Source organism: Lutra lutra, chromosome 3 (assembly GCF_902655055.1).
Source record: "Lutra lutra chromosome 3, mLutLut1.2, whole genome shotgun sequence".
NCBI classification, from domain to species: domain Eukaryota; kingdom Metazoa; phylum Chordata; class Mammalia; order Carnivora; family Mustelidae; genus Lutra; species Lutra lutra.
In genome coordinates this window covers 195,214,060-195,240,338 of record NC_062280.1, presented here as the reverse complement: position 1 = coordinate 195,240,338, position 26,279 = coordinate 195,214,060, and the positions used below count along the sequence as shown (strand labels likewise).

The following is a 26,279-nucleotide window of genomic DNA, read 5'->3' as shown; positions in this document are numbered from 1 at the left end:
AACCTTTTAATCCATAGTGCCAGAATGGAGAGCTTGAATTTTGCAAAAATATAGTGAGATTTTTATTGGACTGGGATAGAAGATGACTGGAGGGTTAGCTGAGGCTGGCACAGAGGAGACGGTCATCTGTGTCCTCTAATTAGATTAATTAATTCCTGCATTGTGCAGGAACTCTACCTTTTCATCTACTCTGGCTAGACATTTAGTTGTCAACCTTTAGGATGCTCTCTCCTGTCAATACATTGTTCTCTTTGTGTGAATTAAGCATTAATTATGCCTTTGTTAATTTTGCCCTAACACAAATTCACTTAGCCACCTCCTCTTTCTCCTTGGTTGCAGAATAGGAAATAGGTTGGGAGGGGGTGGTGGAGAGAAGGATGAGCACCCACACTGGGCCCAGTCCTCTACTTCAAGGACTCTGAGTAGCCCAACAGCAGCATGTGGTCTCCCAGTAACTGGGGAGGAGAATGGAGATGGGCCTCCCGTAGAATGACCGCCCAATTCTAAGAACTGCCATGATTTCCCAATAATTCTCCGGGTTTAATATTTTCTTGTAGAACTGTCCTGGAGACCGTGATTGCATATTCTAGAACATCTGTGCATTTTGTGATACCTAAAAACAGAAGCATTTGGTATCTCAAACACCAGATTTTATACTTTAAAATCTGATACTTGAGAGTTGTTTTTTTTTTTTTTTTTCCAAAACTTAACACAACAAAAACAAAAACTCAACAGCGAACACAACAGAGAAACAAAGAAATTGCAAAACATCAAAGGAATTTGTTTTTGGTAACACAGGAGAAATAAGGAGTAGAAAAACAATCTTACAGAATTTTTGCCCTACCTAATTTAGTTCTTATAAATCATTTTTTTTCCCCCACAGAAAGAGCAGAATGCAGTGAAGGTTTCTCAACTCTTGTTCTAGAGATTTATTGCTAGGAAGATTTCTCCTCTCTCCTGATTTAGTGTCTGGGTGGTGGCATCCAGCCCCCGCTCCCAGGAAAAGGAATCCCTCGACAAGCCCAGACCATCTTGGCCCCTTGGCGGCCTTCCAGTAACAGAGTCAGGCAAATGCACGGGGGAAGCCTGCTGAGCTTTGGGGGAGTCCCTCATGTCCCTCTGTCCTTCCTCGCCCACGCAGACTTATCTGGTAAGGCCACTCTGTATCTCCTGAGCTCTGTTTGCAAGGCTGCTGAAGCCACAGCGAGAGTTCACCAGGGAGAGAATGAAGGTACCTGGGTGCTGGCTGGGAATAGGGGGTAGGACGAGCTGCAGCCTGTGCCGTGCAGGTTTTTGCAAACGGAGCTGGGCAGCCTTCCACGTGGGATTAAGGGGCAACTCCTTCAGGTGAGTAAACTATGTGGGAGTAAATTCCAGGCTGCTTTCAGATTGCTGAAACATTTTCAGGTTCCTGCTGTTTCCTTTGATTCGTTTCTCCCTGGGGACCCCAGAGATATGAAACAGTATGAAACTGCCCGTTCTCCTATGTTCTGGGATTATATCCTGCAGGATGAGAGCTCAGCCAATGTTTGTCCAGGCCCTGTGTCTGCTCCCCCACATCCAGCCTCACTGTGTAATAGCTGCTCTGAAATTAGGAAGGCTTTCGATAAAACCGAACATTCCAGGAACCCCAAGGCAGACTGGACCTTGCAAAGAATGACGGCTTGTTTATCCAAAGTGAGGCACTGATCCCAGTGACTTCAGAGTCCTACGTAATTCACAGGACCCTCATTGGCTCCCCTAGCCTTTCTATCCTATTCCAAACTTCCTCCCTGCCACCACCCCAGGTGGCGCCAGCCTCAGGCCTGCTGGAATTAGCCCTGACTTTGCTCATATATGAAATTTATTCCTCCCATGAAGAGTTTTATTTATCTTACTACTTAGCTATTTCCTAGGATTGAGGTAGTCATTTACTTTACAGTAAGCTGTGAAACTGTGTATTATTTTCATCAACACATTAAACATAGACATCTAGATTTTATGAATCTCTAATTGGAAATGAATTCCTAAAATTCTTGAAACCAACTGAAGTGATGGTAGTTGGCTCTCCCTAACACCTAAGTTCTCTGTCTACACAGAGACTTGTACATGGTGATTTGGATGTGACCTTGAATTTTCTTCCACGTGGAGTGGGCCCAGTAGATAGCTCAGTGTTAACGGGTCTAAAGCTCTCAGAAAAGTGTCTGCCATGTAGTAAACACTCATTCAGACTTAATCATTATTTTTTTCCTCACATTTCACAGTTTGATAGTCAAGACTGAGCTGGACTTCCTCAGATTCTTTCAAGTCACCAGACAGGAGGCAGGGGAAATGACCATCAGACTAGCTTCTCTACCTCTTTCCCAAGACCACTGCTAAATCACCCTCTTAAATCGGTTAATGCACATGTTCCAGAAGAAAAGAGAGACAACTCTGCTTCCCACTTGCTGGGAGCTCATTCTGAGGACCAGTTTCCATCTGAGAGCGTGGATAGCGTTGGTCTGTGAACATCATGGTTTGTTTGCGCTAGGATTCATGACGCAACCACCTGAAGCCATCCATAGTAACTCAGACCACCTCGTCCTTAGAACCAACTCTCAGAGAAGATCAGGCTGGAGATGTCCTGCCCAGCCAACTGTCAGATCATTGCACTTGAAAAACAGTAGAAGTGTTTCCACACACAAAGTGTGGAAACGTGTTTTCATATAAATTTTGACTCTTTTCAAGCCATTTATCTGAAATATCTGGATGTGATTTGGTGAAGACTTTTTAGTGGCAATGGACATGGTCACTGGCCAAAATACCAATCTGCCTATGTACGATCGGTGTAATAATACAGGTACCTCTTCTCCATGTTTTCTGGGATGACTTCTTGCCCCCTCTCTGCTCCAGGGCAAGATAATTTCTCATCCAAAGTGGACTCATTCAGGCTTCCACCATAACCTTCCCTCAAAACAGGATAAAATACTACCATCAGGCAAGGTCTGGCTTCTTATGTACTATGGAATCCAACTTGGTTTTTGTTTTTGTTTTGTTTTGTTTTAAGATTTTATTTATTTACCGACAGAGATCACAAGTAGGCAGAGAGGCAGGCAGAGAGAGAGAGAGGAAGGGACACAAGCTCCCTCCTGAACAGAGAGCCCAATGCCGGCCTCAATCCCAGTACCCCAAGATCATGACCTGAGCCAAAGGCAGAGGCTTTAACCCACTGAGCCACCCAGGTACCCCTCCAACTTGGTTTTCGCTGGAAGTGTACACATACGTGCACACGCATCACTACTGTATTCTGTCCATGTTACCACCGCTAATGTTCATGAATGAGCGTATCCATTTCACTTGTTCTGATTATTTCAAAAGGTTAATGATCCCTTCATAAAAACACAGAACTGTGTGGCTGGAAGTTTAGTTCATCTTAACTTGTTATATATTGTGACCTTGAGAAGGAGAGAACAAGAATAGGTTATTTGTAAGTTGCTGCATGGAGTCTCAAGCACTTATGGTGTTTGCTTATCCACAGGCTTGTTCATCACTTTTTTCTGCATGATGGGGACAATGAAAGGTTTCTATCCTCCTGAGAGTCTAGATGTTGCCCAGTGGGCAAGCACCATCTGTCATGAGAGTTTTCACAGTACCGTGTATATATATAGGGATGAAGAAAACCGAGAAGCACGGTTTTTCTGTGCTAAGGAGTCTACTCCATGGAAGGGACTGGAGAAGTCTCTTCTCTGGTCCAACCATCTTGCCCAAGGTTTATCTGTGAATAGGTAGAAGTTGATATGGTAGCCCTACTCATCAGATTCTGTTTGGAACCATGACTTAAAGAATATGTATCCTGCAGTGGCTTTGGAAACATCATGAGTGGGGACCTTGGGAACATGTCATGGATGAAGGACACTCCCTCTGTCCTCCCTTCTCTGTTCCCTTTCACTTTTCTACCCCTTGTTTCATTGTCACATTCTCAGGGTACACTGAAATGCTACGCATTTGACATAGAGAACTCCTCTGCTCCAAATGCCCTGATCATTTTCCCAAGGTGGAGAAGAAAAGACCCATTAATTAATTTGAATACAGATCCTCCAAATGTTGTTAGTCCTGTGTCTCAGCCTCTTTATACAAATAACCACATTGGTCTATATCCTAACACTAAGTGGCTGTAACCGTTGAGTGTATTTCTGTCTTAGTCCGTGTAGGCTGCTGTAACAGAAGAATCACAGTCTGGAGCGCTTATGAACAGCAGATTTACTTGTCAGTTCTGATGGGTGCAAGTCCAAGATCAAGGCACTGGGGGACCCAGTGTCCAGTAAGGATTCTTCCTAGTTCATAGACAGCCATCTCCTTGCTTAGTCCTTACTTAGTATGAGACGAGGAGCTCTCCAGGGCCTCATCAAAGGGCACAGATGCCATTCAGTAGGGCTTCATGCTTATGACCTAACCACCTCCAAAGGGGTGGGGACCTCCAATACCATCACCCTGAGGATGGGGCTTCAATACAAATTTTTAGTCTATAGCAGCTGCTTTCTGCACAATGTAGTGATTGACCACTGGGGTATTTATTCTGTCTTCACTTACAAGCTATGTGTGTGACCCTGAGCCAGCAGCTTGACCTCTTTGGGCCTCAGTTCCCATGCCTGTGAAATGGGAAAAATCACAGAACCTATTTTATATATATTTTACAAGGTTTAAATGAGATTCATGGAAAGTATTTTGCGTTGTGCTGGCATGTAGCAAACCCTCGGATGATTATTTTTATTTGATCTTAACTGTTAATTCTCCTCCATTTTCTCTTCCCTTGAGCAGGCATCAAAATCCAAATGTGGGGATTTGGGGGCACCTGGGAGTCCCAGTGGGTTGAGCACCTGGCTCTTGGTTTCTGCTCAGGTCATGATCTCGGGGACATGAGATCGAGCCCCGTGTCAGGCTCCACACTCAGTAGGGAGTCTGCTTGAGATTCTCTCTCTCCCTCTGACCTTCTCTGCACTTACTTGCATGTGTACTCATGCTAGCTCTGTCTCTAAAATAAATAAAATATGTAGCCATTTCTTTAAGAAAATAGAAGCATTATGTCCGTCATGGATAGGATATGGAGCTATACTGCCAGCCTACTGTTGAGGAAGTGGAGCAGTTCTGAGAGCAGTTCCTTCTCGCTGGCATCACCTCAACCTGCTACTGTTCAAGGAGGATGGTCAGAAAAGAGAAGGGCAGCAGCCATGGCGGACCCAGGCTGTCAACACCCACTTTGCCACAGTAGAGAGAACACTAAGTGTTTGAGGGCCTGGCTGCAGTCTGTGTGGCTTTGTGTGTGTGTGTGTGTGTGTGTGTGTGTGTGTGCATGTGTGTATGTGAGCAGGGGTGACGGTGAGGGAAGCAGAGAGAGAAGAGGAGAGAGAACCCTAAGCAGGTTCCACACACAGCGCAGAGCCCCACATGGGGCTCGATCTCAGGACCCTGAGATCCTGCATAGTCTGTGGTCTTAAGAAAAACAACTTCCCCTCAGTTTTGTAGATCTAAGAAAATGGAGATAATGTCTTAACCCACCATTTCCTCACTATTGTTGTGAATCTCAGGCGTGCTGGTCTTCTGAGTGATGTGTAAGACTCTCCGTATATAAATTATGGTGTTTCCTTCTGTTTCTGCCGAGCTGTGGGATCCAGAAGGTGGAAATAAATGTTTTCCCCTTTCAAATCTAGTGAGGCATGTTGCTAAGGTTCTATGTGCAGAGAAAAGTAGAGATAAGTTCAGGTTTCTACCACTTTTTAAAAAATCTGAAACAAAATTCCCTCTTAGGGAAAGTTGTTGTCCCACTGACAGAAATGTATTCATACATGCATTTATGTAGAACAAAAACTTTGGGGTACCTGGCTGGCTCAGTCGGTTGAGGGTTCTCCTCTTGATTTTTGTTTGGCTCAGGTCGTGATCCCTGGGTCCTGGGATCACGCCCCATGTCTGGCTCCACATTCAGCACGGAGTTGCTTGAGATTCTCTCTCTCCCTCTGCCCCTCCCCCGACTTGTACGCATGCACACACATGTGGGCACAGGCATGCATGCACGTGAGTGTTCTCTCAAATCTTAAAAAAACAGCAAAATTTTGATGCCTGTCTCTGAATTTCAGAAAAGTCTCAAATTACAAATTAATACTAAGATTTTTTTTCTCCGTTGTAATTTTTCTTTTTCTACTTAAGGCCAATTTGCACCGAGCACTTAGCAAGCACTTGGACACATTTGCTTCCTGTACCAAATGTCAGGACTATGAGCACCTGCCTTTGTCAAGCTTCCCCGAGCATCGGAGCTGAGGCAGACCGCAGTGGCTTCCTGTCACGCCTGGGGTTTCTTGAGTACCTTCTCCAGCGCTGTTCTTGGCTCTCTACAGGCAGTTCGTGATGGTGTTTGCTGAACGGAGGCCTTCAATCTATCCACGATGCGTTGCCACCGACAGAGCAGGGTGAGTGCCAATGAGGCCCCGTGGACAATGAGCAGGGACGGCAAAGTGTCACGCCAGGCAAAGGTTGTCCTACTGCTGTGAAGCTGCTTCGCCCCTCCGTTCTAGAACTACGCTGCCTCTCCTCTCAGCCACCTGACCATCCACTTTTCAATTGTCACTGACTCACAGACACTAAATCCCTCCAAAGGACAATTAAAAACAAGGCTGGAAACCTGGAGCAACTGCTAATCGGCTAAGCTACCTCCAGGCTTCTTGCCTAATTTCCCCTCGTTCTGCTGAATTTCTCCGGGATTCTGGGAGTAGAGGAGGAAAAGGTATTTTTCAAGGCAGGCTTCACGAGTGTGCCACAAACGGGTAATGGAATGAGCGTTCATGTTGACACCTGTAAAATCTCACTTGAATGTTTCCACATTTATATTTCATACAGTAAAGCTTTTTAGCCGTAGGGAGACAGTCAGAGCTAATCTGTCCTGAGGCAGTGATAGGACTACTTTTACCGCATGACAGACTTTCTTAGCGTGATTTTTGGGGACAGCTCTGACCAACGGCTGAGGACTGCATGGATATGTACGTCGGTTGCGGGCACTGTGAATTAAATAATTTCATGGCAATAGGTGTCGCAAAGCTGCTTTCCTTTTGGATGTTTTGCTCTTGGAAATATCAAACATTTGCCCAGGGCAAGTAGCTAAACAGTGGCAATTTTCTAGCTCGTTCCTATTTTTGGCTTTCGGTGCTGGAGGCATTTGAACACCCATGTTGGAGGCTGGATTCTCCTGGAGACTGGGGAACGAAGCCAAGCTGTTTTAGATCAATTGCTCCCCATGCTTAAAGGGCTAGTAAAAACAGGTTATAATGTTTACATGACTTTTTATGGGTCAGAGTTTATTACAGTTCTAGTCTATGGCCTACAGCGGAGGAACATTTACAAGATTTCGCTGTATTTGACAGTTCTGTTTCAGTGTATCTGGTAAGGGGAAGTTTCTTTTTTTCCCCTTCTTTTCATTGTCTCTCTTGCTCTCTCTTTAATTTTTTTTTTTTCCTTTCAAGCAGAGTGAGATTATAAGGTTCTATAATTTCCAGCAGTCTTTCTTGGAAGGCTGTCAATCGAGTTAGACTCAAGGCACTGTTGGATGAGCCAGAGGAACTTGACAGTTTCAAATGGCTTTTGGTCTTCCTTCAGAGGTGCCTTTGGATGATACTCACAGAGAAGGGGCTATTTTACCAAGAGACTTCCGAGTTCAAATGAATGCTGCTGAGTTTTCTCTTGTCCGCATTAGTCAGCAGAGCCCAGACTGGGGAGGTCCGGATGTCTATGTCATCTGTCTAGCAAATTTGCTAATCTTTCTGAGCATAGGATTCATGATCCCAACTCACAAGGTCTTCAAAGGGTTAAAAAGATACTGTGTATGAGTTACTACATGGGGATAGTCACTTTATTCATCTCGGTAACCAACTATTGTTGAACCCCGACTGGGGCGCATGGGTGGCTTTGTCAGTTAAGCCTCTGACTCTTTCCTGTGGCTCAGGCTGTGATCTCACGAGTCGTGAGATCGAGTCCTGCCTCGGGGGCTCTGTGCTCAGTGGGGAGTCTGCTTGAGAGTCTCCTACTGTGCATCACCCCACTCGCTCCCTCTCTACAAATGAATCTTTACTGAACACTTGTTATGTGTTGGATACTGCTATGAGTCTTGAAGCTGGAGAATGGGAGCTATGTTCTTGTTCTCAAGTTCTACTGAGGGAGAGAAAGATGAGAGACAAACACAGGAGAGCCCAGGGTCCAGTGCTACAAAGAAAAAGCAAGGAGAGTAAGTGGGTCAGACAGTATTGGTGTGGGTGCTGCCACCCCAGACCTGTCAAGAAAAGTCCTGTGATGAGGTGACAGTTGAACAGAAAAAGGAACTTAGTGGCCGACTAAGCCTTCAAGCTGTTCAAGGCAGAGCATTCCATTCCGGGCAAGGGGTCGAGATGTGCAAAGGCCCTGAGGCAAGAGATGGATTGAGTTCCTTGTATTGGAGGGTGAGAGGAGGGAGATATCACTGGAGGAATGTCCAGAGCCAGACCAAGCCGGGCTTGCTGGGCCATTGTGAGGACCCAGCGTTTAGTCTGAGAAAAAGGGAGCCCCTGGAGGGTCTGTTCAACGGCAGAACATCATTTGGTTTACATATTGAAAGGAGGCTTTGACCTTCCTTTAGAGAATGGACTATAAGAGGGAACAGGAAGATGCTGAGAGAAAAACCTTTTCTAATTATAGTGGGCATAACGGAAACACCAACAGCCTACTTCTCCTGAAGTTCGTGTCTCAGTCTTTGAATGCACTTCCTTTATCAATATATGGCTTTATGTCTGATCTTGAGATCATATTTACTTAGTTTTGTCTTTTCGGAGGCTTTATTAGCTGAGCAAAGAATGTAATGCCCAGACTTTTTTTTTTTTTTTTTTTGGTGGGAAGAGAGGGGGCATTTTAGTGATAAGGACACTATGGAGTAATTTTATATATGTATATTCATCTGGAAAACCTAAGAACCTAAAATAAACGTTCATGGTAAGAATCCTAAAAAATGACAGTCTTCAAAGCTGCCCTTCCCTGTAGGCAAAGTGGAGAGCAGTCTGCAGGGTGTGACACAGAGGGCCCAGAGTCCCGAGTCTGCTCTGCCGATCATGCTTGAAATTCCACCCCCAGAGATGAATGTTTTTCATACTTGACTCCTGTGAAAATATGAGTGGTGCTGGGAGGAACCATAAATAACTAATACCACTTTATGAGTTTATCAGATCCTTCCTTCTGAGTGGGCATACAGAGTCAATAGTCAGTGGCAGAGGCAGCAGAAATGCCGAGAACCGCACTAGAGGTTGGACCCCTTCCACTGGCCTGTCTGAACAGAGGCTTCCCCCTCTGGCCATGGAAAGCTTGAATCCCAGAATCTCACACGCCACAGACCAGTGTCCAGAAAGCTAGTGGCAGCAGCTAGAAGTGTGATGGCACCCCCATCATTGTTCTACAGTTCCCACTTACTCAGGGGTAATTAATATCACTTGTATGACTGGCCTTGGAGAGGCAGTCAGGGAGCTGGGTTTGTAGTTCCGAGTTACTCTAATTCAGCTGTTTAGAAACAGCAGGCCACCACATCTGTTAAAAAATGCATATATACTCTCCTGAATTCTTATGAGCTGGACTCATCACATCTCTGCTTTGGCTTAAAAAAATAATAAAAGGCTAGAATATATAACTGGTTTCCATCCCCAAGAGTAGGTACACATATCATATTATGTGATCCTTGGAAAAAGTCCCTTCCTCTGCAAAATCTAGCCACACTTGGATGTTTTCTTATGCTCAGATGGACAGTCTTTGCCAACTGTTGGACTTGTGCTCATAGTACAGGTGGCCAAATCAAAATCAGGAATGAACACATGGCACAGATTTTTTTTTTAACCTTATCATACGTAGGACAAATATTAAAAGCTTTTGTGTATTTGCGTTCCATACAGGCCACACACATATACTAAGCAATGTATTCTTTGAGTATATATGACATGCTTTAAACTTTCACCGGAATTTTGTAGAGAATATTAGTTTATCTTGGAACTTCTGGCCAATGGCACGTTTTTGGAAGAATTCTCAGACCCACATAATTCAAAGTTGGCTGTCACACCTGCAGTTGTCCAGATAAAAACAAATGATCTGAGATCTGAGATTCCCAGTGCAAACATAATGGCATAATGGCAATAGAAAAAAGGAGCCTGCATTTGCAAGTAAATCACTTTGTCCATCTTTGAATCCCGCGCCCCCTACCCAGGTGAGAGGCTAATGCTTGGGAACTCCTCAGGCAATGAGCACCAAATGAATAAACAAAATGGAGTGTGTTAGGGGAAATGGACCAGGATGGCATGTGGCATGGAAATAGCTTCAAACAATAACTGGTAAAGAAAGGAGTTGTTTCTTAAACACAATCACTGTCTTGATAGTTTTGAAAGCATTTGGTGAAAATACACTGGAATGTACTTTTCTCTAGGGGGTATGGGACTGGAAACAGAATTTGATGAATTTTCAAAGATAAAAGGGGGGCGTTTACAACTGCTTGAACGGTATAAGTAACATAAAGTTCTGCTGTAAGCGTTGTCAGCTTCTGATCATTAAAAATACTCCAAAAGAGGCTGAACGACTGTTTCTCGGGTTGGAGGATGTGCAGTCTCTAACCAGAGGCAAGGAATGGTAATAATGCTTAGAACCCACTTCAGTTCTATTAGGATGTGATTTATTTGAGCCCATATGTATTAGTACCTCATTTCCTTCCCATATGGCTATGTGTTTCTATTCCGTATATCTTCATCCCTCATTTAATGCGCTTAATCATAGCGGTTATGATATTTTGGTATCATTTGATGTGTGTCCATTAAAGAATGATTCCAATTTTCCCATTTGGCTTGTGGAATCAATCTCATAACTTTAAGGTCATGCTTTGTAAAACATGGGAAGTACAAGCAAAGTCTCAGGTGGGCCACGGTGCCCGGAGTTTTATGTGAAAGTGTCTGTAGGTTTTCTGTTTGTCATAGCGGTCCTGGGTCAATAAGGCACTTCCGGCATCTTATTTCAGTGACTATTTCTGACAATAAGACAAGCATAAGGAGAACTGACTTTTTCCTTGATGAAAAGCAGTAATTTATAATCATTTATTCTAGTTAAAAATGCTGTACTCTGTTTATGATATTAAAAAAGACCATTTTTAACTGAATAAACATTTTCTTTTCATCTCTAAGACAAATGGGGCATGCAAACGAGAAGAGACTGTGTTTGAGGAAGTTTGCATTCTGCTGGGAGGAAGATGGAATTCATGGAGAAATGCCGATGGCACAAGACGATGGTAAGTGACGGAAGCAGGCATATGACGTTGCTGTTTCAGCCCAGAAAAGAGTCATTCAAGATTGGGAGGTTATGGAAAGAGTGGCATCTGAGTGGGACTGGAAGGGTGTGCAGTGTCTGGGTATCTACAGATGATGAGCTGCAAACAGCCGACGCAGGGAGGCAGGAAAGAAGGTGAGCAGCCGTGGCTTCGAATGTTTGGAGGGAATCTCAGGAAATAAACCAGGAGGTGAGAGGACACCAGACCTAAGAAGCTGTGGGAGTGAGCCTGGGCTGTGATCGCTAGTACCAGGGTCATAAGATGAGTGGACAGAAATGGTGTATTCTGAAGATGAACTGGAAGATAGGAGCTAGCCATCTTGATTGGATGGGAAAGGCGTGGAGTTTGTAGGACAACCCAGCAGAACAGTGTCCTGAGTGAGATGAGAGAGGACTGTGATTGAGGGACTGCTGGACTGGGGAGTGCTGTGGGCACGAGAGACCATGGAAGCAGGATCTGGGTGGTTCGGATGCTGGATCTGGGGCTAAGGGAAGACAGGACGGGGACGTTGAGGGAGACCAGTGGGCTCAGGGAGGAACCTGGTGAGGCCCACCTCGAGCACTCTAGTGAGAGGTTTCTATGAGAAGGCCAGGCAGTGGTGCCACTGGGCAGCCAGAAATGCAGGGCCAACTTTTGGACAGTGGTCTGGGGTTGGAATAAATAAATCTGAGAGTTATTCACAAAGAAGCCTCAGTTGATATTACAAAGGAGGAGATGACTAAGAGAGGGAACATATAATGTATATTTTATGAATTATTTAAGCTTTCCAAAATATCAACACATGCTATTTTTAAAAAAGCGTATTTATTTTCTTGAAGAGATGAGATGGACCTAGTGACTGGAACACATCGTTTTTTGGCAACATTCCTCTAAAAATGAATCGGTTCTAGGAAGAATAAAAAAAAGATTTCCTATATTAACCCCCGTCTTCATTTCGTGTTTATTTTAGCAATGACATAAACATTAAGCAAGGTCTTTAACAACATACTTATGCTGTTTAGTATCATTCTGATCAACTTACAATATCTTGTAGCCAAAAATTGATAAATGTTTTAATAAACCACAATATACAATATTTTATTGGGATTTGAGGAGCTTGCCTTTTTAACTGCTTTCTGAGTGTTGATTCTCTCTTCAGTCTCCTCCCCAGAATGGATAGCATGAAAGGAAATGCAGATTTGTATTCAGCCCTCTATCACTGCAATGGGCCAAAAATTCACTGGTCTTTCCCACAATGAGAGAAACCATTTGCTACATTTAACTTACTTTTTTAAAAAATTCTTTATTTAAATTCAGTTTAGTTTACATATGCTGTATTATTAGTTTCAGGGGTAGAATTCAGTGATTCATCAGTTGCATACAACACCCAGTGCTCATCCCATCACATGCCCACCTTCATGCCCATCCCCCAGTTACCCCATCTCCCCACCCACCTTCCTCCTCCCCTCCAGCAGCCTCAGCTTGTTCCCTAGAGTTCAGAGTCTCTTATGGTTTGCTACATGTAACTTTTGTTGCCTTAGATCTGTAGTTACAAATCTGTCTTCTCACTCTGTTCTCATCCACATACTGGGAAGCAGGAAGATAAACATATAATCTGTGCCCCAAAACAGAATGGTTTTATGAGACTGTGGATTTGTGAGCATGGATTTCAAATACTGTGTAATGAGGAGGAAGAGTGAACTGATCTGGTCCTTTTTGGACAACTGTATGTTTTCAACACTTTTTCTGCACAGTATCACCTCGAAGGGCTACTCTAATTAGTCAAAGAATCTTTCCTGCCGGGTGTGACATTTTCGCAGACATGATGTCACCTTCCAGAATTTCTTGGCTCACTGAAGGAAATATGAAACATGTTGACGTTATGCTAAAGATTAATTGGGTTCTAATTTTTAATTTTGGAAATCTTCTTGGTCTGTTTGAGTGACAGCTGAGATCAAATTTGCAAATATATTGGAATAAATTACCTAAGGGAATACTATCCTCTGGGAATTTACAATCTTAATAGAGATGTCATACAAGCATGGGATGGCTGGTAGACCACATATGGCAGACAGTCTAAGCTTTGTGTCGAGTTTCACTAGAAGAGGAGATTAGACTAAATTTAGATAAAACCATACTTAAGTATTCCAGTATCACAGATTCTGGGCTATTGTTACTGAATTTTTCAGACTATCTCAAGTTTCTGGAAGGCTTTTGAAAAGTATCTGCTTTTGTGATTTTCTTTTTTTTGCTACTTTTTAATTTTTTTAGGATTTTTTTTAACTTTAGCCCAAAATAGGATGGTAGGACTTTTCTATTTTTAAACAGATCATTAACTATGGATTAATCCATTAAATGTTCATGCAGATATTTTGAAATAAACCACACAACTTTAAATTGTTTTTTCACAGCTAAGTAAAATTCACAAAGTATGTATGAATCAATTTTTTAAAATTTAGAATTGGAAGCTAACACCACCCTAGTACTATTTCATACTTAATACTACTTTAATATAAACAGCGTTATTTGTCTTGTCCATAGGAAACAAATTAGAGCATGCTTTAATAAAATTTTCACTCTAACATTTGTTACAAAACATAATTACACATTAATATTCACAGTAGTGTGTTTCAATCTAATTATAGCAATAGCTTCTAAGAGTTGAAATAAATTTACTCTTAGATGGAGCATTACTATATCTGAGAATATTAGAATAAACAATTACTAAAGCAAGAAGTGGAATGATTTTCAAAAGAAGTAAGAGATTCAAGAATCTCTTGATTCAAGAAGAGAGTCTTGAGGTAGACAAGACAATGGCATTCAGTGTTTGGAAGCTCTAGAAAAGGTCATATATGGAAATTCAAGAAGATCAGCAGAATGGCACCTGTTAGGAGCCTTGAAATCTCCACGCTGGATACTGAATCAGGGCCATAGATGGGCCAATATAGCTTACAAGCAGGCATAGAATTGGGTCCAAGGTAGATACCTGTGTGTCATGTGGGGGAGCAGAATGGCTGCCCTGCCGTCCTGGAGCTCTGAGCTGTAAATCCCTCTGTCGGAGCTCCTGGGCACTGGGATGGCCCGAGTCTAGAATGAGAGTCAGGGGAATGCTACAAATGGCAAAAGGAGGGACACTAATAGCAGGATCCAGGAAGGCTTAAAACCCACTGGACCAGAGATGGGAAATCTAAGGGCCTTGACTTAGGAAAGATCATGAAGTGAACAATTGCACAGAACAGTGGCCCTAAGGAAACTGGTGCTGAACTGTTTCTGCCATGAGCAAGGATGATGTCTGCTTTGGAACTGCTGCATGGGCACACAGGTGACCCTGTCAGGCCCTTGGAGAGCTGAGCACTGGAAATCAGTGGGGCCAGACCACATCAGGTCCTATAAGACATGGTGAGGAGTTCGGATTCTATCCTTTGCTTGATGGAAGGCCTTTGGAGGTTTAAGCAGGTGGCAGCACAACCCGGTTTGCATTTTGAAAGGATTGCTGTGGCTTTTGGGTGGAGAGCAGACGTCAAAAGTAGAATGTCTAAGGGTGCCTGTGTGGTTCAGTCAATTAAGTGTCTCTCTTCAGCTCAGGTCATGACTTCAGGGTCATGGGATTGAGCCCTATGTCAGGGTCCCTGCTCAGAGGGAAGTCTCTTTCTCCCTCTCCCTCTGCCCTTTTCCCCTTTCCCCCACCACTCATGCTCTCTCATGCTTTCTCTCTCTCAAATTTAAAAAGAAGTAGAATTGTCTAAACTGATTAGAAAGCCATGACCACCTCAGGTGACACAATATGGGTGGTGGCCTTGCCTAGGAAAAGAGGAGACGCCAGATCCTGAGGAGTTGTGGAGGTGGTGTCAGCACAGCTTACTGAGGGAGGATATGGCAGCTGAGGGAGAGAAGGAAGCCCGATGTGACTCCTGCCTTCTAGCTTGAGTAACTGGCCAGGTGCTGAAGGCACACCTCAGTACAGGTGCCACAATGACATTGTGGTCTCAGATCATCTGCATTTATCTTCTTCAGCTATCTTTTTGTTACTGTTTCTGTGAAAACCTCAGGTAACCATCCCTCCACTAATACTATCCTTTCTTCTTACCATGCAGTGCTTGTGACCTCAGTGAGAGCCCACATGTATCCTCAAAGAGTCCTTCTTAGGGCATGTACAGGTAGCTTGTCTCTGTGTCCCACATTTCTGTTAAATATTTTTACATGTTTTGTTCAAAGTGTATTTTAATAGCAAGGGAAGGTGGCATGTGACTTCAAAGTGTTAACAAGTGGGGTCTTCTGAAGGGGCAGGTGCATGTGCCTTGAGAATATGAAAGGACAGTCACATTGATAGGAGTCTGCGCCTGTGTCCAAAACCAACTTTGAAGTGTCTTGAAGGGAAATGGAAAGTTGGAGATGAATACGACTCCTGGATACAAAGTACATAAGAAGTGTACTTCTTGAAGTGGCTTGAAAAACCACTGTCTCGGGGCACAGGCAAAGATTCCCCTGCCCCTTCCCAGTGCAGACTTAGAATCAGGAGCAAACCTGGCTCTCAGTTCCAACTGTGCCCTGTGTTAGCCCCGTGGTCTTAGAAGAATCATTCATCTTTTTGAGCTTCATTTTCTTTCTTTGCAAAGGTGGATGAGGACACCTGTTCTGTGGGATTGCTATGACACTCAGAAGTACTCTGTTTGAAGTGCCACCACATTTATCTTGCTAAAAGTTATCTCTTTTTATGAAAATCTTTAATCAGGTTATTCATTCATGTATTATTTTATCCACTGATCTATTTGAGGAGCCTCAGCAGCTACTCTGGACCCTGCTAGTCATGGGGCATGCAGGAGAGATGAAAGCATCCCTGCCTTGGCCTGATCTCACGTGACCAGTTCTAAACTTAGTGTGTACTAAGTGCTATTGTAACTAAAATGTTTTTAAAAAATTAGAACATGACTTGGGGAGATGCCAGAAAGGATAGGAAGTTCATTTGAGCTTTATGTATAGTGGAGAGAGAAAGATGAATTGTCAAGGAGGGCAACACGTGAACAAAATGGACATTGGAAACTTCTTCATTGTCTAGGAGATGGTGAAGAGTTTAGCGTGGCGTGTGTGTGAGTTGGGATCTGTGGTAGATACAGTCTGAAAGGAAGTACGGAATCTGGACTTGATAAGGAGACACAGGTAAGCATCAAGTTTTTACACAAATTTTGAAACACAACATATGCATAGGCACCTTCATCCATGAAATCATTTTTATTTTTATTTTTATTTTTTTCATTTTAAGTGCCTAGGATACATTGTAACCCGCCCTTTACACTGGTACATAGCTCTTTCCAAACAGCTCTAATGGGATATACTTGACAGGCAATCAACACTTTTTTTTTTTTTTAATTTTTTATTTTTTCAGCATAACAGTATTCATTATTTTTGCACCACACACAGTGCTCCATGCAATCCGTGCCCTCTACAATACCCACCACCTGGTGCCCCCAACCTCCCACCCCCCACCCCTTAACAAAATTCTCAGATCGTTTTTCAGAGTCCATAGTCTCTCATGGTTCACCTCCCCTTCCAATTTCCCTCAAATAAGTGAAACCATATGATAATTGACTCTTTCTGCTAATCAACACGTTTTTAAAGTGTACAGTGTGGTAGATCTTGACATATGTATAAACCTATGGAAACATCCTCATCCTGGCCATTGGACCCAAAAGTTTGCCCAGACCCCTTTATAATGCTACCCTGTTATTTTTTTACATCTCTCCCTGGACAGCCATGACGTTTTTGTTTTGTTTTTTTTTTTTTTTTTTCTTTGTTTCTTTTCTTTTTGTTTTTTTTTTGTTTTTTGGTTTTTTTTTCCACTATGGATTAGTTTTTATTTTCTAGTGTTTATGTTAATGGACAAATACAGTATGTACCTTTTTTGTGGGCTTCCTTCAGTCAGAATGAGTATTTTGAGATTCATCCAGGTCACAGCATTTATTAATCATCAGTTAGCTCCGGGCTGAGTAATGTTCCATGGTGTGAGTATCTGGTGACTTATCCATTCCCCTGCTGAAGGACATTTGACTTCTTATCAGTTTGGGAGGAAACCATGACTTCCACTTATTTCCATTAACTGGATGTCAGTCACATGGTCACACCATAGCTCAGAAAAGAAGGGACCATGTATATCTTCTAGCTGATTTCCCCTGAAATGGGATGAAGATTTGGTGGGTTGTTATCACATTGTGAACTCCAGTGAGTTGAGTTTTGCTTGATGTACTTGATTACCTACATACGTCAAGCTTTGCATGGGAAAGGTGTGGCATGGTAGGAACTTATGTGCCCAATACCACATCAGAAGTAAGGTTTGAAGCTGCATTTGAAACCATTGGAAACCATCTTGTACAGTAGACTGGGCCAGCGCCTTTTCATAGTGGAGGTCCTCAAACGTTCCGACCTCAAGGCCATTCCTGCCAGATATTCAAGGCAATTCAGAATTTGAAAGCCATTTTATACTGTCTTCTCTCAAAACTTGTTCTATTTTTTATGATGTATGAAAAGTAAATTCTGACTTAATTGACAATGTAAATCTCCTTTTAATTTATCATCGACCAGCCAGATTGTGAGGGAGAATGTTCTTCACATGCACACAAAATGTGAGTGTGACCTAGAACGATGGGTCCCTTGACTCTGTGTTACTTGACATGCATTATTCAAACATGACAGTCCTATCAACTTCAAATTAAAAATGTTCTTGAAGGTCTTTTTAAAAATTAAAACTTCAAGATAGTGATCAAAACCTAAAACTTTCTTCTGGAAATGTTATATCAAAAACACATACCCCACCATAGTAAAATAGTTTATTAGAAATTGTTATATCTCAGTTAGGTTCTATTAAACTCATCACCTAAAGGGAGTATTTATTAAGATGTATTGGTATTTTCGTTTCTACAAGTTAAGCATCTGCTCTTGGTTTACCTCCACCTTCCTAGCCTCCAATGAAGATAGCATCCCAGGATGTGTTATCAATACTACTTAATGATAGAATGGGAATACAAGAAGGTATTTGAGTGCTGGCCTCAGAAACAGAACACTCTAATGTGAAGCAAAACAACAAAAACTCCTTTAAAATGTCTAAGTAGCTCCAAATCCTTTCTCAAGAAATTGAGATATTAAGTTTTGCCTTATTCATTGTACAATTGAATAAACTACTTCAAGTAAATGGATGAAATTTAAAAAATCATCTCTAAGATTCTTTTTAGTGGAATCAGAGCAACGATGAGTCTTTCCCATTAAGATCCAGGGGTGCCATGAATATATTAACTCACTGTCACGAGGGCTGCAGATCAGCATGAGGCAGCACCGACAAGAATGGGGTTGTTTATATATCCTGTCCTAATTGGCCCCGTAAGCTGTTGCCAGCAGAACTGGCTTTCTGATTCTGATGAATAATGAAGGTCCTCTGTTTCTCATGCCAGCGTCTGAAGGGTGGCCCAGCCTGGTCCTGGCCAGAGCCAGCAGCAGCATTGTTTGAACTTCCTTGAGCGTCCTCCTAGAGCGCCACCCGGACGTGAACTCTGGGTTCGCAACTCACTCCTAACTGCTCAGTGTCGGGAATATTAACGAATGTGAATGATTATCTCAAACTATTCATGTAAGTGGCTCTGAGTCATGATTTCGTATTGAGCACATTCTCCCTAATGAGTGGAAGATGATTAGTCGCTTCCAGCTTGTATAAAAAGGGCAGTCAAATGTAGATTCTGGGTTTTGCTAGGGGTGCAGGGAGAGAGCAGGTGTATGACCAACCACTGTTCTCACCCCCAGGGTCCCACACACTTTGTATCCAAGGAGACATCTCAGAAGATTCAGTCTGTGGCCCAATTCTCTGCCATGTCATGGTGTTGGAACAGCACTGGCAGCTAGCTGGAGAGCTGCTCTTAAAAACCGAATATCCAGTTGAACAGCCTTCACTCTTCACCTCATCTGTCTGCTTGTAAATTCTCATGATATGGTAGGGCTGATACCAACCCACACAGACCTTTGGCTTCCTTCACTTCAAATGACACCTCTCTCCTCTGTCTTTTAGCAAACTTCTTCCATACTGAAAACTTGATTTTTGTCATCACGTGAAACTGTCAGGAACCTTGAACTTTCTAACCATGGCTCCCTTCTATGTTCATTTCCCTTCTTTGAGCAGCAGTTTCAGGATTTCTGCGCTGTTGACCCACCCTCTCCCCAGTCCATCACTGTCTGCCTGACTCCTTTATAATGCTCATCCCCTTCTTGATGTTTTAGGAAATAATTTCTGTTGCATACTCCTTAGAACTTTCTCATCCTATTTGTATTACCTAACTTTTCAAAATTTTTTACTAAAATCAACCCAAATATTCTCTCTCCAGTCCTGTCTTTGGTTGAAAATACATTGAGTGGAGAATTCTGATCCAATTATGACTATCCTTACTTGGAAAGCAAATTATAGCTGCAAAGGACACTTCTACCCATGTACAGAATAGGCTAGAGTTTGAAAAAGATGGACACCACCAAATGCTGGTGAGGGTCTGGACCATTTATCACTGCTGGTGGTGCAAACAGGTGTAATTGCTTTCACAAACTGTTTTGCAGGCTCTGGAAAGGTTACACATTCACCTAATTTATAACCCAGTAATGGCCTTCCAAATAATTTAGGAAAAATGAAAATATGAGAAAAAGACTTGCCCACAGATGTTCATTGCAACTTTATTATTAATCAAATGCTAGAGACAGTATGACAAATGGATAAACAATTGATGGTCTGATAATACAGCAGAGGACAAGCCTGCACCAGAAGGAAAATGGCATACAGCACCATGGACAAGTTCCGAATATTTTGTTGAACCAGAGAAACTGGGCATAACATATATGCACTGAATGACTTCATTATATGAAGTTCCAGAACAAGTCAAACCATGTGATGAGGGGGGGAAAAAAAAGCAAGCTAGAACAGTGGTTTCCTCTATAGGAGGGCAGAAAAAAAATACAAAAGAAAAATTTCTGGGTGATAGAAATTTCTATAACCTGATCAGGGCATTGTCACATGGGAAATTCACTTGTCAAAACTCTGCAAATTCTAAATTTAAGGTCTTTGGAATTCCCTATATACTTCTTTTCCTTAAAGATTTGTCAGAGAGGGCGCCTGGGTGGCTCAGTGGGTTAAGCCGCTGCCTTCGGCTCAGGTCATGATCTCGGGGTCCTGGGATTGAGTCCCGCATTGGGCTCTCTGCTCAGCAGGGAGCCTGCTTCCCTTCCTCTCTCTCTCTGCCTGCCTCTCTGCCTACTTGTGATCTCTCTCTGTCAAAAAAAAAAAAAAAAAAAAAAGATTTGTCAGAGAATGTGGGTGTGGACATGTACATGCGCACCAGCAGGGGAGGCAGCAGGCAGAGGGAGAAGCAGTCTCCCTACTGAGCAAGGAGCCCTATCAGGGACTCCATCCCAGAACCCTGGATTATAACCTAGAGCCAAAGGCAGACACCCAACTGACTGAGCCACCCAGGCATCCCTACTTTTCTTTTTTTCTTTTTCTTTTTTTAATATATTTTAGAGAGAGTGAGCAAGCAAGCAGGGGAGATGGGAGGAGAAATGTAAGCAGACTCCGTGCTGAGCACAGAGCCTGATGCAGGGCTCGATCTCATGACCCTGAGATCACAACCTGAGCCAAAACCAAGAGTCAGACACTTAACTAACTGAGCCACCCAAGTGCCCCACAATATGTTTTATCAACAAAAATTTAAAAAAATATATATATTAATGTGCCCCTCCTCTTTTTCTAAGTTTATTTTTCTGGGGACCTTTCATTTGTCCAAATACCTATGCTCCTTCAGAATCACCTATCTGTACCATCCTAAGGATTTTCCTTTCCTTCCTTCTGTAGATAGACATAAACCTCTTCTATTGGAATCATCCTTTGGCCCTCCTGTCTTCACAGAACACTTTCAGTATTCACATTTCTGAAAACTTCTGGAAGCAATATCAGTTTCTCTACTTCCAACCTTCCACTCATGCTCTAACTTCCTGCTGTCAGGGTTTTGCACCCAACACTCTGTTTGGTCTGCTGTCAATAGCATTACCAAGAATCTTCTAATTTCTGTATTTATATACTTTTCCTAATTCTTTTCTTTTTTGACCCTTCTGCTATTTGGTACAATTCACTGTCATTTTCTTCTTTAAATTCTCACCTTAGATTTTGTGATGCTTTATTTCCCAGTTTCTTTTCCATTTGAAATACCTTTGCTTTGGATCTTTTAATATTGAAATGGTAATGCTTGGGTCTCCCGCAGATCTGCCCTTGGTCCTTTTCTTGGCCTGTTTTAAATACAACCATAGGGCAAATAAAGGTACTTCGATGCCATTAACTACTAAATCTCTAGCTTAACTGGTGACCTTTTTGGCTCAGATACCGGAATCCCCCAAATCAAACCCAAACTTCTTGCCTTATCAACTAGAGAGTCTCTTACATCTGTGCACTTCCCTTTCTTTCCACTGGCCTCAACAGTTAGTGACAATGTAAAAACAAAAATCAAAACCAGAAAAACCACCTTTGAGAACTTTGACTCTTCTTCCTCTTCAGCGCACTCCCTCACACCCAGCCACTTTGTTTCTTCTAATATTATCAAGAAAATATCATCACGACGCTGTTACTGTCCTCCATCTGCAGTTCTGCTGGCTTCAGGCCCTTACCTTCCCTCAGCCAAGCTACTGTGTGCACCTCACATTTCTCTCTCTCTCTGTTCTTTTCCTGCCAAGACTCCAGTCCACCTCACCAACAGTTATCTTCTGTCTAAATTAGGACTCTTGTGACAGCGGACTTCCTACCCACATCTTCCTACCCACATCCATTCACTACCTGATAAAACCCCATTTACTTAGCATGTCAAATAATGATTTCACAATCCCCCAAACTACATGTGGCCGACATGGTTTATTTCCCACACTAATCCCTCCTTCTTTGTCTACAGGACCCAATTTTATGAGGTGTCTGGGTAAGAATCCCTTTATCTCGGTTGGTCAGAGTTAGACATGGATTCCTCTTCTGTGGAATACATTTGAAAAAATTTCCTGGGAGCTTCTGGCAGAGATTTCCTCTCTGAATGGAGCCATATCTTTCATTTTAGCTTTTAAATGCCATAGCTTGAGGACATGAAGTTTGAAGGTCTGGAAGCCATTTTTCAGTCGCAGGAGAAAGGCAAAGGCCAAGGGAACAGCACGGATGCCAACTCAGAACCGAGGTGAGGCTCACCAATGCCAGTATCATGCCAATTCCAACACAGCTTCACATGCGGAGAAATAACCCTTAGTTTTTAGATAGCCGTCAGTCAGATAAATGCCTTCCTCAGTGGCATACCATTTCCGCCAAGGTGTCCACCTATCATTCCCTCCCTCACGTCCCGTGATCATCTCATGGAGGTGTTCCCCGTGCCTAGGGCACAGTGCTGCTCAGTTTTTGTTTCAGATTCATGTTTGTATCTTTTAGCCTCAATGCCCCTTTCTGCCATGGTGCCACCCACCCATCCTTGAACACATTCTCAACCAACGCTTTCTCCATGCACCCTTTACCCCAGGTTTGCCCAAATTTGCCCAGATTTTTTCCATGTTTCTATAACCCTTGATATATATATATATGGTAATTTTGACCCTCATCCCTTTTTATTTATTATTAATAAGTATTTATGTGCTTATTTACTCTCCAGAAATTGTGTATTTATTGGCAGGGATTGTATACTTTCTAGGTCTCCTTTGTATGTAATCATCAGGGACTGGATTCTTTTCTATACGTATTTGGAATAGTGGTCAGTAAATATTTGTAGAATGAAACAGAAAGGGAAGAATCTTTGAATAAAATTTACCATGACAATTACTGAATTCTATTTGTAGTTTCATTAACATTTGTAAAAACACTTAGTTCACATATGTAAGTTTTACACATATTGTCATTTTCTTTGTGTTTGGTTTTCAAATGAAGAAATCATCAATACCAGATACCAGGCGCACTGGCTGAACAAAACAAGATTCTTTGCCTTCACCGAATTTGTATTATGAAAAAGGCTGTATCTGATGTGTATATGGGTGCCATGAACCAAATGCTAATATATAGGGTGGTCATGTCACAAATGCTTTTGTAACTTCTTAAAAATAATGTATTCTGTGACAGACATTTACCGTCAAGATACAAAACTATAAAATGTGTAGCATGTAACACACTAAATAGTTCTAAAAGTAAAGACTATTAAATAGAAAATGCCAGTATTTTATAGAAAATGAAAAGGTTCTAAAAAGTCACCTGTCAGAAGAATGATAACATTGGCTAAGAAAAGAATCACCTGCACTTACATCTGCTCCAGAGTAAAACAACACAGCTGGGAGGAAGATGCCTGAAGGGTCCCCTTCTCTCATAACTGTCAGGAGATTACTGTGATTGTACAAGGTAAATAATTCCTGGATGTTATGTTTTTTGAGAGTATTGTAGGGAAAAATGGGAGAGACACAGTCAGACACAGATGCTTTTCAATAAGTCATGGTTCTCTTTCCACATTACTTCAACATACAACATATTTCACTATTCTTACTTTTGTTTATAACAAGGTCTCTCATTCTAATTTCCTCCCCACCAGCCATGTCTCCAGGCCAGTCATATCAACTTTCAAAGACCTACCTGTTCTTCCACGGAAAAAAATTCCAAAAGCCTCCAAAAATGACATGTTCACTACAACAGGAAATGACGTTCTACTGAATAACCACAGTGCTCACTATAATCAGCCTATAGTCAAGCACATGCCTCTGGTCTGGAGATGCCATGGTCTCCCATCACATAAAGTTCCTGCTAATAACTTCTTCTGGAAGAACTCCCCTCATTCAAAAATCAAGGAGAAGCAGAAGAAAATGTACCCAAAGATACTACAAGAAAATGAATCACATATGTCTCTAAAGCTCATCTCAAAGCAGAGCCAAAAGAAGTCATGGTCAGACAAAAGGAAGAGGTAAAATATAAACTGACACTATTCACAAAATAAGTTGAATAACGAAATAAATAGGAATGAAGACCACATTGGAAGCAGTGAACTGGGAAATTGATATTGCTGTAAACACAGTGAAGAACTAGGAGGACAGAATCCAAAAAACAACAATGTCAGCAAATACATAATGCTTATATGTGCCTGGAACTATTATTAAGTATTTTATATACATTTTATATACATTGTCTTGTTCAATGTTTACTGCAACCTTGTGAAATAAGTAGGCACTATTATTAATCAGCTGTACAAAATAAAACAAAAGCAGTTAACTTACCAAAGTTAGAAACTAAAATTCCAATTCAGGAAGACTGAATTCAGAGCTTACACTTTTAATCATTATGCTGTCTTCCGGGAAAAAAAAAAAAAAAAGATATGTGTTGAACAAAGATTTATGAATACTAAGTAGAGAAAAAACATTAAGTATGAAGTCAAGAGAAATGTAACACATGTATGATTGCTATTTCAGAAAAAAAATTAGATAGAACATTTATAGATAGTGTTCAAGAAAATTTCCCCAAAATAAAAGATAATTTGATTCTCTATCTTGAAAGCATGCCCTATGTATAAGAAAACAACTGGAATAATGCTCAAATATGAGATATATGCCATAAATTTGTGAGCATTAGAAGTCCTTAGGGCATATAGACAGAAAATTGAGTCCTCTACAAAGAAGAAATCTCCAGCTGGCTAATGAGTTCTTCATTACAATATTTAGTAATGAAAGCTACCAGAACTTTGCCTATAATGTCCTCAAAAAAAAAAAAAAAAAAAAAAAAGAGAGAGAGAGACCCAAGGATTTTGTACCAAGCCTAACTGTCTTATTAGTAGAAAGGCAGCAGATGTATTTTTAGATGAAGACACAATGAGGAAAATAGATGTCCCATAATTAGCATATTTCCATGAGCAGATACTAGGAGGTAAATCTTAATTAACCGAGGAATATGTAGAGAAACTGACAGAAGATGTCAGCCAAGCCCATCCTCTGCACATGGACTGGATGCCACATCACCTACTTTGGTATGAACTGATGTCTAGAACTTGATCTACAATCCCCAGATAACACTCATTTAACAAACATTATTATGGTTCACCAGATTCCCTTGCCTTCTCCTTTGGGTCAGGAGGAAGAATTGTGTATCTATGCTGCATTCAGGTTGGTCAGGGTGACTTGCTTTGTTTGATGTATTGCAAATAGAAGTGAAAGGTGTCATTTCTAAGGAAAAGTATTTAACAGCCAGAGGTGATACCTTTCCTCCTCTTTGCCCTCACGTGGTGAAGGCACATGTTCCTGATGGTGAATGCTTCAATGACCCAGGACACGGTGTGAGAGTAACATGAAACAGAGTCCCCTACAACTCAACGGGGATGGGAAGTGTGAGCAAGGCGTACAGTTGTGTGGTTTTAAGTTAGATTTCAAAGTTGTTTCAGACAGTGTATATAACTGATGCTGACCAAAAACCATGATGCACGTGAACAAAATGAGTGTCGAGGATTACACATTTCTGCCCTGATCTTTTACTCTTTTGTAGACTCCCTTCACATTTCTTTCTTTTCACTGTTGTAATCCCCTTAATAGAATCTTTCCAATGCATTAAACTTAGCTGTTGGAGAAACATATCTCTTTCCCTTCATACTTCTACCCAATTACATTATATTATGTCTAATTACATTACACAATTACACTAGCAAATAGAATATGCATCAGTAACACAGAGAACTATTGGTAGACAGACAGTGGAAGGGAGGGATGGGGCACACCAGTGACAAGCGTACTGGCAAGTTACCAACAGGCACTAGTGTGTGTGAGCATGGTTTGTAAAGGCAAGGAAGTTTGTGGGTCAGTTAATGGGAAGTTGATTAAGATAATTTTATTATAAATATTCACTCAAGGGGTGCCTGGGTGGTTCAGTCAGTTAGGTGTCTAACTTTGGCTCAGGTTGGTCTTGGGGTCTTGGGATCAAGCCCTTCATTGGGCT

At 41.9% G+C, this 26,279-nt stretch overlaps 1 long non-coding RNA gene across 1 annotated transcript; it reads left to right on the top strand.

Moving 5' to 3' along the window:
* The first annotated feature begins 988 nt into the window (after nucleotides 1–988).
* On the top strand, nucleotides 989–26,278 carry LOC125094814 (uncharacterized). The gene is made up of 4 exons (XR_007125710.1): nucleotides 989–1,150; nucleotides 6,160–6,419; nucleotides 18,736–18,885; nucleotides 23,902–26,278. It is a non-coding gene; the product is annotated as an uncharacterized LOC125094814 (long non-coding RNA).
* The last annotated feature ends 1 nt before the right edge of the window (nucleotide 26,279 follows it).